The 16,325-nt window shown below is 36.5% G+C and overlaps 1 protein-coding gene across 1 annotated transcript in view; it reads left to right on the plus strand.

The window, feature by feature from the left end:
* Positions 1-16,325, plus strand: part of DPYD (dihydropyrimidine dehydrogenase) — an 862,187-nt gene that overhangs the window by 439,348 nt on the left and 406,514 nt on the right. The window lies entirely within an intron of this gene.

Consider the following 16,325-nt stretch of genomic DNA (forward strand, 5'->3'; position numbering starts at 1 on the left):
AGGTTCATGATACAAATGCAGAATGTAAAAATGATAAAATATAAAGTCAAACATACTCTTACAGTAACTAGAGGGTCGTGGGGGAGAAAAGCCATAATTACTAGATCTCAGTTGTCTTACTTTTTGACAAAATGCTTTGTTTTCTTCTTGCTCTATAATTTAATTAAACACAGATATAGTGATCTCCTTTATATAAAATGTTTCTGGAAAAATTTGCTCTTGTTAATAAAATTCTTCCTTTTTTCCTATTCAGGAAAGACTCCCTATTCATAACATGCTGTCTGCCTCTCTTCTTTCAGTTTCTTTTGTTTGTTTCTCACATGGTAATAAAATTTACTTTGTCTTTAATGTTTCCTTGAATAGTTTTCTTCCACTTTGCCATGACCATTTAGTCTTTTCTGGTTGTCCCCCTACTTTTTCTGTAATCTGGGCAGGAATTACTTATCTACTAGGTAGAGCCTGGACCCAGTACTGATTATATCATGCTTTTTAGGCTCAATTCACTGACCTATTCCCACCTCAGCCCAGCGTCTCTGAGTAGTGGGGCTTGGGATGTTGTGGTCTGGGCATAATGTGGTATCCCAGAAATACAGGGCTCTAAGAACGAGTGTAACCAGCCTCTGGGTCATGCATAGAGACAAAAGTGTGATTTAGGAAACAATGTGTTGTGGAGATGACAAATGTAAAATTAATAATGCTCTCCAAATCAGTATAAGTCAGAAGGAACTAGGCTAGGAAAAAAAAAAAAAGGAAAAGGAATGCAATTTAACAGGCAGAAACCTGGAAACCCAAAGCAGAAAAGCTGGTTGTGGCTCCAGCTCCAGTCTCTGGAGCACCTGTACTTTGGAGAGTCCCCATGGCCTCAGACGTACACAGAGGAGCTGTTTGACTGCCTAGGATGGACTCCTAAATTAGCTCCTTTTGCTCTTTCCGTCATAAAACTTATCACCCTGTAGTTCTACTCCCTCATGTTACTTATTGTCACAGTACTCTCAAGGATCCCCATTGCGCCTTCTCCTGCATAACTCTCTCATCTGTGTTTCCATCTGTGTTCTTCCATGTTCCAGCTGTCCGCTGGAAATCTTTACTTGTGTGCTGATGTATATTTCAGACTCACTGGACATCTCCACTTGGTTACCTACACTTCTCATTCGCTGCTTTAAACTAAATATGTGCTCCCGAACCTGTTCCACCTCCAGTATTTAACGTTTCTGGTACCCAGCTTCAAATCCTCTACATCAGTGGTCCTCAGATTTCTATTTTTTCTAATGTTTGTTTGTTTTTGAGAGAGAGAGAGAGAGAGAGAGAGAGAGAGAGAGAATGCGTACGGGAGGGGCGGAGAGAGAGGGAGACACAGAATCCGAAGCAGGCTCTAGGCTCTGAGCTGTCAGCACAGAGCCCAATGCAGGGCTCGAACTCACAGACCATGATATGACCTGAGCGGAAGCCAGTTGCTTCACTGACTGAGCCACCCAGGTACCCCTGTTCAGACTTCTAGCTTACTGATTTCTAGATTACTCAGACTAATACAGTTTTCAAATCAATTTCAAAACCAAAATAGGACTGACAGCTTCTTATTTCACTGTGTAATGGCATTAAAGTAAGCCCTTAAACATGTTATAACATTTACTATATTATATATACAAGAAATATATTAGTAAGGAAGTTTATGAGAGAAGTAGGAAACAACACAGTCTCAGAATAAGAGATACTTCTAAAGAAAATATGGTTGGAAGATTTACACTAGTGTGTTTACACACACACCTTTTTCTTAATATAAAATAACACTGTTGTGTACATCTTTACTTAGGAACTTTTTATCAAATTTTATTTTCCTCTTCTCTCTCTTGTATATCTGGTCAATTCTATCTCTATAATGACTCTTTCATATGATTATTTTAATTTGCCTGTTTTTGGGGCCGAATACAATTTTTGGTTGACCAGACATCTCACTGACCGATCTGTTAACTTCTTGAAGAAATGAAAAAAGAGTCAGGAGATGAGAGAGAAGACTCTTATACTAGGTTTCAACCTAGTGAATGCATGAATTCAGTTCGCAGAACTAAAAATGATGGGAAGGCAGAGATGCTAAAGAGAATTGAAAGGTAAAATTGAATGAAGGACAGTGCAAAGGGCATGTGTTAATTTTTTTCTAAATATTTAAATCTATTTATAGATTTTAAATTAAAGTACATAGAGAATATTTACTATCTTTGTGATTGTGGTGGTTTTGTACTACACAATTTTCATTCGAAAGCATTTCTAAAGATGTTTTTCTTTTGACTTTTATCTTTTTACTTCTCTGAATATAATAAATGTGTACTGAAAAAAATGAGCAGTCATTTTACTTAGCTTCTCCTTACCCATAAAAGAAACAGACTTTGAGGTATGATGAAAAAGAAAAGTGCACGTGCTTTAAAAATACATATTGCTAGGAACGATAGTGTTTGAAATATAAAATAAAAAATTCGTGACCGGTAAGAGTTTTGGATTTGGCTGAAGGCTTTAGACTTGTCAAACAAAGTGTTGAATTGCATTTTAAAGATGGAGTAGAAATGGAAGGCAGGTAAAATCTCTGTCAAGTAAAATCAACACTTCCACCTTCCTGCCTGTTGGTTGCAAAGTGCTAAGCAGTGATAAGACTAAAAAGGAACATATAGACAAAGTGAGATTTTTATTTCTCCACACTGTCATTAACTTAGTTCTGGCCTCTATCACCTCTTCAAATTGCCTCCACTTCTTCCCTTGTCAAATCCGATGAGCCTATGCTGCCACCAGGGTCATCTTTCTAGAGTATAAGTTTGATTCTAATTTCCTCACTTAAAACCCTTCAGAAGCTCCTTTTTGCAGTCAAGATAAAGCCCAAACTCCTTAACTTATGATGCCAACTTGAATTTTCCCGAGCACACCAAGATTTCTCCTGAATCTGGGCCTTTCCCCTACTCCACTCATGTCATCTGTCTAGATCCTACCTGCCCTTCAGCCTTTGAGTCCTCCTCTGCTTTCAGAAACACGTTCCTCCTTTGTGTTCTGTAGCTCTGTTTCCTGAGGGAAGCCTGCCTACTGATCTGTCTCTGCACAAGCCAGTGACCATGCTTGTGTATTGATATGCCCTCAAAATAAAGAGCGTATTCATCTATTAAATAGGAGAAATGCATAGAGTGAGATAATTCATTTTAAAGGAATTGAAAGAGGAGTTAAGAAAACTAATGAGTTTGTTATATAAGTTCATTAACACTGTAAATAAATAATGTTTCCTTCAAGTGCAACATTCGTTAAGAAAAATTTTATAATGCCTTAATGTATTCATGAATGAAGGTTTATCACTGCTTGTCTTATGTTTTGTGTTAGTTTGGGAAGAAATGTAACATTAGATAGTATACTTTAAAAATGATTTAATACCCACATTATAGTATTAATTCATGCATGCATTTATTGCAATTGGATATTTTGGATTTATTTGTAATATGCTTTTTCAGACACATGCGGTTATTTAAAGATATCCCTGTTGGGATTTCAGTAATTCCCATAGTTGTCTGAAGAGAGCTCCACTTAAATTTTTTTAGTTAATTTGACCAGTTACCACTTATTGAGTACCAGCTGCTGGACTCAAGGCACTTGGCTTTGGGAGAGTACCAAAGTGAATAAATGAAGAGAGGTAACAAATACAGCAGCTGGAAATTTAGACTCTGAATTACATAGACCTGATTTCAAACCCAGTTCTAACAGTTTGGAACCATGTGACCTCAGGCAAGTTACTTCATCACTTCAGGGCATGGTCTTTTCAGGGAAAAATAAACTATTTATTAATAAATGAGTAATGATAATTAGAGTTGTTAAAATGGTATTAGAGAAGAAATATATAATAGGAGATTTTGAATAGGAAAATAGTATAAGATTTTAACAGATGAAGATTTAAAGAAGCTATTTCAGGTAATTATAAAAGCATTTTATCTAGCCATTTATTTATTCATCCATATACATTCAGCTGTCTATCCACATAGTCATTCATGCGTGGAATCATTAATTAATTAATTCATTCATTCATTCAATAAACATTAAAAAAATAGTGCTATCTTCTTTAGATAGTACTCATCAGTAGATTTATAAATGTGAGTAAAAACATGAAGCTTGCCATTAAAAATCTCACAGTCTGGTAGGGAAGACAGTTGTGTAAACATACATCTAATACAATATAATAAATGCACTAATAAAAAATGTAATGGCACAGGATGACATAGAAGAGATAATGATTGATTCTCTCTGGATGTGGGTATAGAATGTGGAGTCAGCAAAGGCTTCGCAAAAATCAAGATACAAATAAAGAAGGAGGATAAGAAAACCTGAGTGATTTGAACTACTGGAACTTAAAGGGGCTGCCAGATAAGACTATAGATCCTACTCACTGCCCAGGGGTACTCACAGAACGGGCATTCGTTGACTGAAATCTGACCAAGCTCCACTCACCTAACAATGGTATCTTTTGTGCTGCTTCTATTCAGAGTAAGGAGTGCCTTCCTTGAATTTTCACAAAGGTGTTTTCTGCTTCTTCTTTAAGCCTTGCACCTGTGCAATGGCTTCTTTTAATTTCACCAAAAGGCATTCTGGGTAGTGGAGTCCCTAAACATAGATAATACGTAGGAAAAATGAGAGAAAAGATCTATAATTATACTAGGGTTAGAACATGATAAGAATGCCCAGTTTAGGATTTTAATCAGGGGTATGTAATGAGGCAGGAATGTGGTAGGAGTTGTTTGCATAAAAAGTGAGAGTGTCAGATCTTGTATTAATACAGAGAAAAACATTTTCCAATTTGTCAACATTTCTCTCTTTAAAAGTCATTATTTTAATATGAAACTTACTTGTCTTTATTTAGTGGTACCAATAAATGATCCAATATGACTTCACCTTTATTGTTTATAATATTATGATGTTAGGAGTCCAGGCTTATTTGTTTTTTTCTTCTGCTTAAATAAGAATTACTGAATATCTGAAATAATTTTGGTAGTGTACCCAAAGAAACAGTATGTAACTGCAAGAGTGACTATGGCGACACAAAAAAATTGTGTTTTAAAATTCATTTGCACTTTCACTTGAGTCTTTCCAGTGGATTCGTTTATTTAACCAGTGTGCACATGTGGGGGTCTGTGTGTATGTATCTGTGTGTATGGGCACATGTATGTGGACAGGTGGATAGATAAAAGTTCTGTACTGGGAAAAAAGGAAATTAGCTGCATAAATATGACCTTTCTTCTCTAAAGGTGCTTACAACAATGTGAATTCAAGGATTACCAATGTGAAATAGAAAACAAATATATGATATACATGAAGGAAAGCTAAATTTAGTGAAACCAATAAGTACTAAAGTAGTCAAAGACAGAGATCAATGTTAGCTAGAGCTATAAGAGAAGACTCACAAAAGAAGTGGTCCTTGGTTTTTATCCTCCTTGGAACGAACTGTTATATTTACTTGTTAGTTGTAATAATTACTACTATTTGTTTAGCCTCTATTACACATTGTACATTTTTTGGTTACCATGACCCAGGTCATGACTCAGGTCATGATCTCATAATTCATGGGTTTGAGCCCCACATCAAGCTCTACACTGGCAGTGTGGAGCCTGCTTGGGATTCTCTCTCTCCTTCTCTCTCTCTGCCCCTTCCTCTTCCCTGTTCCCATGTGCACATGCTTTCTTTCTCTCTCTGTCTCTCTCTCTCTCTAAAAAATAACCATTTAGGGGCGCCTGGGTGGCGCAGTCGGTTAAGCGTCCGACTTCAGCCAGGTCACGATCTCGCGGTCCGGGAGTTCGAGCCCCGCGTCGGGCTCTGGGCTGATGGCTCAGAGCCTGGAGCCTGTTTCCGATTCTGTGTCTCCCTCTCTCTCTGCCCCTCCCCCGTTCATGCTCTGTCTCTCTCTGTCCCAAAAATAAATAAATGTTGAAAAAAAAAAATTTAAAAATAACCATTTAAAATGTGTATATATACCTTAACCAGAATAAGTGGCTAGAAAAGTTCTAAGATTATTAATATTCCACATCTCCTGACTTCCAGAGAAATAAAAGAGGGACAGTTAGCTCAATTAATGTAATTAAACATGTAAATCTAATTGTTAATTGAGTATAAAGATGCAGCATTTTAATTATATAGGTAAATCCAAAACATTCATTAACAATGAATTGGCTAAATCAAATACATTCCTTTAAAAAACAAACATAGGAATATAAAAAAGGTCTCTTATTCTATGAAACAAAAATCAATAATTAGTTGATAAATTGGAAAAAGTCAAAATAGAATTTGTAAAAAGGATATACACATTGTTAAACGTATCATTTTATTTTAAAACATAGATATTTTCTCCTTTTCATTTTTCTTTAAAAAAAAAAGGGTTGAGTTCTTTTGTAGCCAAGGGTTACAGTTCTATCATGTTTCTTGTGTAAACCTATACATAATATACCACCTACAACTTCTAGTTTTGTTTTTTAAAGTGGAGAGCACTACCTTCAAGAAACATACCAAGCAATTTTCTGGATTTTTGTATGGTTGTCTTTTGTCATTTCATTTGTTTAACCCACATCTTATTTGATGCAATGACTTCTTTTTTCATCAACTCCCCTTTATTATATCTTTTGAAAGCATTCAACTTATTTTTCACAGAATCAGCCCCCTTTCTTTTCACATTCCTATAGCTCTTCAATTTATATGATTTTATTTTACATTTATAACCAACACAAATGGGGTGAGGAACATACCACTGACTCAATAAATACACAACTCAGTGGTGGAATAAGAAGTCCATAGGCACACAGGGTACTCTACCCATTACAAAGATTCAACACTCCTTGTCTTCCCTTTGTATGTCTCACATAGGGAATGAAGAGAAGAAATTAATCCAATAATAAGTCTGTTAGATGCAACCAACTTGTTAAGGGAACCTATAAAATGTCTAAGGTCCTTCTTTACCAAATGTATTTACAAAGTGTCATTATTAATTTACAAAAATGTTACTAATTTACCAAAATACGATTGTTTAGAAGATTGGGAATTTACTTTGTTTTAGTATTAACATATAAACAAATTTTATTACAAAAAGTAGAGGTACATCGAGTGTATCTCGTCATGATACATCCCCTACTAAGAACCAACGTGGAAATAGAATACAGGTTAAATTCTTCTAAATTCTAATCCTAGATAAGAGGCTCGTTTTCCCTGAAGTAGTCCTTGTAGTTCTGAGAAGATGATCTTACCAACATAGGACATTTTGTTAAATAAAATTGTTCCAAATATATGGAAACCATCATCTCAAAACCTACTGGTTTGATTACATCATTAGAGCAATCCTTAGCCATGTTATTAATTTAAATTTACTATCCCTTAGATACAACATTAAAACACCATAATATTTATTACTAGTAGTGGAAGGGATCAACTAAATTTACATGTTGCTGCAAGGAAAGCACTTGTAGTGGTAAAAAGATAAATATTGAGTGACAAAAGACAAGCGTTATTAGTGGAAGAATAAATATGGAAAGCATAGAGGAAGGGATAGAAATTCAAATAAAGGAAAGAAATTATATAGAGATTCTTCAAATATAGGTAAATAATGAAAAGGAAAAGAAGACCTGGTTTCTTCGAGGTAGAATTCTTTCTGTGAAATTCAAAGACTATGAGGAACTGCAGAGAATAAGAAAGGAGGCATTGGGACATTAAGCATTAAAAATAAAACAAAACAAAACAAAACAAAAAACCTTCTGGTTGCTGTGTTTACAAATGACTTTAGGAGTCACTGAATTGAAGTTGAATGGTTACAGAATATTATTTATTCACTGCCACCATTTGAGGTCAGCTTTCATCAACAACAAAAAGTTAATTTTGGTTTAGTTTCAATGGTTCAACTACATATATGAGTTTGTCTATGTGCATCCTCCCAAATGATAGTCTTTTTTTCTTCCTCAAACTGTATCCTTTATTTAATATGCTGTATTCCTATAATAAGAATCTGTGTTAAGGTGCCTGATACTGTTTTGATTTTATTTATGAATCTATGTTATTCCTTCCAGCTTGTCAATTCCCCTTGAAACTAATTCTTGTGGCAGAATAATCTTAGAAGATAGACACAAATATTCTGGCTTCATACTAGGACTAAAATGTCTTTTGTAACCTATAAAATCACAGAGCACAGGTGTCTTTTAAGTTTTACCTTTCTACAGTGTTTTCCAGCTCTACAGTGAGGCTTATATGATATTTTAATGAAGATTATAATGAAGTTCTGTAACAGTTAATGTGATTCTACTCAGTTGTATATAGTATATGGGTACATTTTAAAATAGATGTTTGTAAAATTCTTCAAAACTATCATAAATTCCTTGCGTTGATGACCTACTTTTCTACTGCTCGAGGTTTTTGTGTATTTTCTTTTGGTTTGATTGAGGTGTAAAAGAATCAGTAGTTGTTGAGGGAACTAGGTGTCTCAGGGGATTAGTAATGAGATACAGAGCCTTTAACCTCTTGGTCACTAGTTCAAATTTGCCTCAGGTCAAGAGTGACAGAAAGTCATTACCATCTGATGGCAGTTCAATAGGCTATGTGAAATGAATTTGTGATTTCAGTACCTAACGGAGAGAGATCCATGCCAAAATCCCACCATAGAGCGAGTAAGTACAAACTGGTAGTTGTGATTTTAGTTTGAAGAGAAAGGAGGAGTCCAGTCATTGCTAACTATTCCATTTCTTTCTTTGAGCTGTGACTTCTTTTGGTGGATTTGTTGATGGAATGAATGGCATGGGAAAACTAGGCTTGCCCTAGTGTTGGTTTGTGATTTGAGGCCATGAGATGCACATCCATAGGAATCCCTATCTGTCATTGTTGCTAATGAGGTACAATTCAGCATTACTAAATTGACTTTTAAAAAGTGATTTCAGTCCCAGATGGTGATTCATTCAAGACTGAAAGTTACATCATTCATGTCTCCTATTTCTTCAATGCCCTTCTGCATATATTTTTTTAAATGTTTCATTTTCCTTTTTAATCATATTATTAATTTTATCTACCTTTGGACATATGACTGAGCATTTAGAGAGGCCTATTCATTCTTGTCAATCTTTCACATGAAAAATAGTTAACAAACAAGAATAGAAAATTGTAAGGACACTTTGAAGATGGGGAATTAAAAATTGAGCGCAGTACGAAAGGATCATTGCTATAAAGCTAATTGAATTATGTGTATTCTTATCAATAAATGAAATCTTTCACCTTCTGCCACTTTTAGGGTTGGAGATTATGTGAGGGATTTTGTCTTTCTAATATCTTCAGTGAACAGTCAGGTTATTAAAACTTTTTGATTTGGGGATCTCTTTTAAAGGAATTACCTTTCTAAAGAGGACAAAGGCAAATGTTTATACTTGAAAGATTTATAAGATCACAGTATTTTCTTCATAATGGAATATTTACATTTTTATTTTATATTGGACTCACTGACTTTCAAAAAGAACCTGCACTGTTGGATTGTAAGGATTTTAAAGCTATCTCTGATAATATTTATGATGTGAAAATAAAATCTAAAGGATGATAGCTACTGTGGCTCATATTAAAGATTACTGTTCTCTACAAAGGTGAGCAGTTGCTAAAAATATGACAGTCTGAGATTTTAGAAAACAAACTTAGAATAACTTTTCTATGCCCAAGTCTCTTGCTTAGAAGAACTTCAGTGCCAACTTTGAAGACACTTGTTATCATTATCATTGCTTAAAATATCGTTTTAATTTCACATCTTCAAAGGCATTCTTTTGCCCTGAATTATACCAGTGGTTTCTACAATATCTGAAGAACTATGATTTGAGAATTAGAAATTTAAATTGCACAGGCTTAATATTAGAGTATTTCCGTTACCCTTTGCAGGTTTTGAGGCAGCTTATTCGACCTTACAGTCTCACCAGGAAGCTAATGGGAAAGCCTTGCAGCAATCTTCACAGGAAAGTTTCCAAATGTCAAGTGTCATCTTTCCAGCTGTTAGATGAATGGGTAGCCAAGAGGCATTTATTTGGGTGTGCAGCCCCTGTGAAATCTGGGTGAGGCAAGAGAAAAGGCTATAATTTGGTGGTTAGTTTACCAGTATTGGTATAGTTGCAGATCTCCTTGCCAGGCAAAGGACTTCATTTTGTGGTTTAATGATTGACAGCCAACTGCAGTGTTCCTGCACTTAGAGAATAAAAAAATGCCTTAAAAAAAAAAAAAGAGGCATCATCAATATGTCATACTAATTTTTGAATTCTTCACTGCTTCAGATAAAAACAATCTTATCGACGGAGCTGGCTTCTTCCCTAAACCCTTCTCCAACTGAGAGGACGTAAGGCTTTTCAAATGACAACTGTATTAAAATCTTGAGACCTATTGAAAAAGTGTCCTTCAGTTTAAGATATATTGCAAACTCTTTAATTCCTGTGTTAAAAGAAGATTGATATGAATCATTGGTCACTGTCAGGTTGAAAAACAATGAATATCAATAAAAAGGCAGTTTTAAATCATAATGGATTCAATTTGAGATAGTGATAGACTCCAAAAAATAATATTGAAATATGTCATGGCTAAATGCTGTTTCCATGCTAAGCTTTTCCACTTGGTCAGGATCACTATACTGAAATGACTTCAGCCCAATTTCTTGTTGGGAAACTATGCCTTTAGACAGAACTAGAATCGAAAGTGCATGTGTTCTCAGTTTTATCCCTTCCAGTGAGAAATAGTAAAGTTAAATTTGCTTATAGTCATTGAAAAATGAAGTTATTTTGTTTTTAAGTAAGCATACATTAAACCCTATAGATGGTCTATAGGGTTTGCCTTTTTGATGGTCGAGTCATGTTCATTTTTGCTATAGTCCCTAGCTAATATTTTAAAATAATTATTAAGAATCGGAAGCTTGACACTTATTTCTGTTAAAATTTCTATTTGTAATAATGCATAGCTTTTTGTGTATGAAGGGGAATTTACTTTTTTATAACATCTATATATTATAAAAGGAAATCAAGGGAAAAAAATGAGGAATGAGCCTTTATCTACTGGAGCTATGAAAACAAAATTATCTAGTTGGTGATAGGGAAAGAAAATACCATGACTAATAAGTAATTTTAATGCCTTTTATTGACTTTATATAGGGTTCCAAACCTTTATTAAATGGTAACGTTTGACCTGAAAAGTAATTTAAAATGAAATTGTCTCCATAAAGGCAGAATATATCCTTACCAATACAGCAGTAGATTGCTAGTTCATGCAGATAACTCAAGATTAGAATGGTTAGAAAAAATCTGAAAAATCTGATCTATGCCATACTGAACCTGACCTCAGTATGTGCTGAGGGAGTATGAAAGAAATTAGCCACTGCAAAGTCGTTGGGTCCAAATGGGCTATAGGTGTTAAGAATTCAAGGCCAAATCTCCAAAACCTTGTTGCCTGGGGCTGTGTAGCACTGAGGGGTGGGGCGGGGGAGGGAATATCACAATAGAACAAAGCACTGAAAACCTTTAGCTTGCTGGGGAAAATTCAAATGCAAAACTTAATCAGAACTGTGTTCCTCTGTGTTCAGTGTTTTAGGAAAGTCCATATACAAGTTGTAAAAGATCAGATTGAAAAATATCTAGATACAAATGGTATAATGAAAGCTTAAAAGTCAAGAGAGCTGGGTTAAAATCCTAACTTAGTTGCTCATTAATTCTGCCTTTGGATCTTTGGGAATGTTACTTTGCCTTTTGATTATCTCACTTATAATTCTGAGCACAGAGGTGGAATTCTCAGCTCTAGTACTTAAAGCTTTAAAAAAAATTTTTTTAATATTTATTTATTTTTGATAGAGAGAGACAGAGCGTGAGCAGGGGAGGGGCAGAGAGAGAGACAGAGAGAGAGAGAGAGAGAGAGACAGAATCCAAAAAAGGATCCAGGCTCTGAGCTGTCAGCCTAGATCCTGATGCAGAGCTCGAACTCGGGGAATGGTGAGACCATGACCTAGGCCGAAGTCGTACGCTTAACCAACTGAGCCACCCAGGTGCCCCAAGGACTTAAAGCTGTTAAAATCTCACATGCATTATCTTGAGCCTCACTATCTTTATCCATAAAAAAAAAGACAAGATTATAGTTTTTTATGGTTCTGAAACCCAAGCTATATATGTTAAAAATAAAGAATCTAATTTATGGAATACCCATTATATGCTGATTATTTTTTTAGAGGCTTAACATTCACGTTATACTCAAAATTACACCTACCAGAGTAACTACTTTCCTCCCCCACCCCATTTTAAAAATTAGAAAACATATGCTGAATTTTGCTGAGATGGATATGGCCCTGGAAATATTTGATTCAGCCATTTAATATATGGGTCAGAAAACTGAGGAACAGATTTTAACAGAGTCAACTCAAGTCATAGGAAAATTCACTCAGGAGAAAAGAACAATAATATAACTGTATGAAAGGGATTTAAAATAAATATGTTAAAGATCCCCAAAGAGATAAAGACAGCAACAACATCCATAGAAAAGAACAGAAGAAATGTAATGCCTTTCTTTTTTTTTAAATTTTTTTAACATTTATTTATTTTTGAGAGAGAGAGAGACAGAGCATGAGCAGGGGAGGGGCAGAGAGAGAGAAGGAGACACAGAATCTGAAGCAGGCTGTAGGCTCTGAGCAAGCTGTCAGCACAGAGCCCAATGCAGGGCTCGAACCCACAAACTCTGAGATCATGACCTGAGCCGAAGTCGGATGCTCAACCGACTGAGCCACCCAGGTGCCCCTGTAATGCCTTTCTTAAGGTGTTGATGGTAATGGCATTCAGGGGCTAGAGCCCAAGTTTTTCCATTCTCAGCCCTAGTGTTCTTTTCAGTGTTCATCCTGCCCCATCTTCATGGTGTCCTTTGGTTGAGCTTCAGGTGAGAATATGGAAGGCAGAACACATATGTAAGCCCCTGCCAATCATCAGAGAACTTTGTGCCGGAGTAGGGATGAGAAAAATGGCACTGAGCTTTTATAATCCATGCAACTAATCCTCAGAATGATCTTATTTCATTTTTGGATCACTTCTCTTGCATTGCATAGTCACCATATGCCAGACAACATCTCATGGGAGCATAGCCTTCAAAGTGAGTGTTTGTCAGTTTTGTTCTCTGTGGTATCCTCAGTGCCTAGAACAATGCCTACCTCATAGTAGATGGTTGGCCAATAAAATGCCTACCATATGGTAGGCACTTGATAACTATGATTGAAAAATTGAATATGCCGAGGAAATGCTTTAGAATATGGGGCACATGAGGTTTAGGAAGCACATTTCACAAATTCATGTGGCTCATTGATGATAAATAACTACTTAGTCTGACAAAACAGGTGGTGGGGTACAGTGATCCTGGAAACAGAAGGATGAAAATGAGCATACCAGTGCATCATAATTTTTCTCGTGTGATCCTCACAGCCATCCTTTATAATAGGTGTTTTAAAGAGGAGACATATGAGTTTTAAAGTGGCCTTACTAACCTGATTTGGGCACAGAAGTGACCCCTGAACGACTATATTAGTTTTTCCCTGCATCCTATCCCCACCTTAGCCTGTTTTAGAGACTTCTCCCAGAAATACAGGGTTAATAGGTTAACACAAAAGCAGGTATTGCCTGGTAGGTTGTTGACTTACAATTTTGAGCTTTTTATTCCAAGTCTTAATATTTAACATTGCTGCTGTCACCTTTCTTAAATGTCAGCCTCTTTTATTTACCTTCATCACTCTCACCTTGATCATGCTGACTTCTTTGTGCTACATGGATTTGCTGTCAGGCACCACCCTGTGCTGGTCACCAGGCTTTTCTTACACTAGACATTGACATCTTGTCAGCAGCATCACCACCTTTGCCCCTGGGCCTGTGAATATGGCAATTGTTACCCTACTGATTGACACTTTTGAAAATTTGTCAACATGTTATGTATTATTTGGGGGGGACCTTTGGCTAACTTACAAACCACTTCTTAAAGTTAATTCACTGGTTTATCCTTTTAACAAACCCTTTGGGTTGTATGACATAGAGCTTCTGTGTAAAAGTCTGTGTGCTATTTTCTTAATGAATGATATTATAATTAGTAGAAGGTGAAAGAAACCAATTTTATTACAGTAGCTCAGGTGATAAATTGAACCATTCATTTTAAAGTCAGAGAGTGTACCAAAACTGTTGGTATATGCATGTCTCTGCTCACCTCCTCATATTGCTCAGATATTATTTATTAAAGAAGCCTCCATGGGCACCAAATGGAAACCTTCCCTTGTCCCTAGCCACACTACTCCCTAACTCACACATACTCTGCATTCTGTTTCTGAGGAGAAGCCACTTGAAAACACACTATTTTGCATTCCTGAACCCAACTGCAATGCTTGTGTATGAGGGGGTAGGGGTTCCCCATACCACAAAGCAATGCTTGGACACCAGTTGGGTATTCTACAGTTTAACTCAATTCCATCACTGTCTACACTGAGATAGCATCAGATCCCACAAGTAAGCACAGTTCTTCCGTAAAACTGTCCCACCTTCTGCCCTCCTCTGCCACTTCAGACCCCATTCGCAAACCCAGGTTACCACTTGTGTTTTTCACCAACCAGCTATATACAGATAGGGGTTCCTATGACCCCTTCCAACTCAGGATGCCAATTGTAAGTCCAGTTTACTACTTGTACTTCTGACCAACTGTTTATAGATCAGCGGTTCCTATGACCGCCTCCTTGGGTTCAATTAATTTGCTAGATTGGCTCACAGAACTCAGAGAAACATTTTACTTACTAGATCACTGGTTTATCAAAAAGGATATTACTCAGGAGCAGCCAGTGGAAGAGATGTCACAAAGCAAGGTATGGCAGAACTTCCAGTTCCCCAAATCTCCACTTCATATGCCAACCTAGAAGCTCTCTGAACCCTGTCCTTTTGGGCTTTTATGGAAGGTTTACTACATAGTCAGGATTGATTAAATCTTGATTCAACCTCCAACCCCTCTCACCTCCCTGCAGGTCAGGGGGTCAAGGGGATGGGACAGAAAGTTCCAACCCTCTAACCATGTGGTTGATTCTCCTGGCAACCAGCCCCCATCCTTAGATGCTTTCCTCCATTAATTAACATAAAAAAGACCTTCATTGTTCTCATCACTTCAGAAATTCCAATGGTTTTAGGAACTAGAAGCGGGATTAATACCAAATATACATTTCTTTTTTTTTAAGTTTTATTTGTTTATTTTGAGAGAGAGAGAGAGAGAGAGAGAGAGAGTCCTAAGCAGGTTCCCTGCTGTCAGTCCAGAGCTCAACGTGGGGCTCAATCTCATGAACTGTGAGATGATGACCTGAGCTGAAATCAAGAGTCAGACACTTAACTGACTGAGCTACCCACGTGCCCCCCATATATATTTCTTATTATAAATCACAACATCACACATGCACACAGGCATGCACACACACACACACCCTCTCATCTATGTTTTTGATCCCTCTCCCTCCATAACTCTGTAATGTAAAACCCATGAGACCAGAAAAATGTTCCTTTTTTACTCCTGTGTTTTACCACCTGGTCACAATGCCTACCATATAGTAAGTACTGCATAAATATCATTTAAAGATTAAAAATGGCTATGAAATATTTTAGATCATGGGGCACATGAGATTTAGGAAGCACATTTTACAAGGTCACTTGACTCATTGGTGATTCTATTTTAGATTGCTATATTATTCAGCTTGGGCTGCCATAACAAAATACCATAAACTAGGTGGCTTAAACACTAGAAATTTATTTTCTTTTAGTTCCAGAGGCTGAAAGTCTGAGATCAGGGTGCCAACATGGTGGGGTTCTCATGAGGGTTCTCTTCTTAGCTGTAGGTGGTTCCCGTCTCACTGTGTCTTCATATGTGTCTCTTCTTATAAAGGCATTAATCCCATCATGAGGACCTCACCTCCATGACCTCATCTAAACTTAAGTTGCTCCCCAAAGTCCAACCTCAAAATGATATCACTTTGGGGTTATGGCTTCAATATATGAATTCTGAGGGAATACAAATAGGTCCATAGCAGTTGCTAAAAGAGCTGGTACCTGGCAGTAGGAGTAAAGTTTAAATGGAAACGAAAGAATACAAAAGAGCATGCTAGGAAGAGAGGATAGCAATTGTAGACACCCAGCGAAAGATAGAGTTTAGTGGAAGTCCTATGTGACTGATAGGTGTATTAACATAGAGGGTGGCATAAGGTAAATTTGGAGAGGGGGACAGGACCAGCTTATGAATGATCTAAGCTATAATAGTCTCAATATTAATGAAATGCAATGTTGAATGAATGAAAA

Source organism: Lynx rufus, unplaced genomic scaffold (genome assembly GCF_022079265.1).
Source record: "Lynx rufus isolate CCGP_SWC_20201006 ecotype Redwood Valley unplaced genomic scaffold, mLynRuf1.p SCAF_2, whole genome shotgun sequence".
Classification (NCBI taxonomy): Eukaryota; Metazoa; Chordata; class Mammalia; order Carnivora; family Felidae; genus Lynx; species Lynx rufus.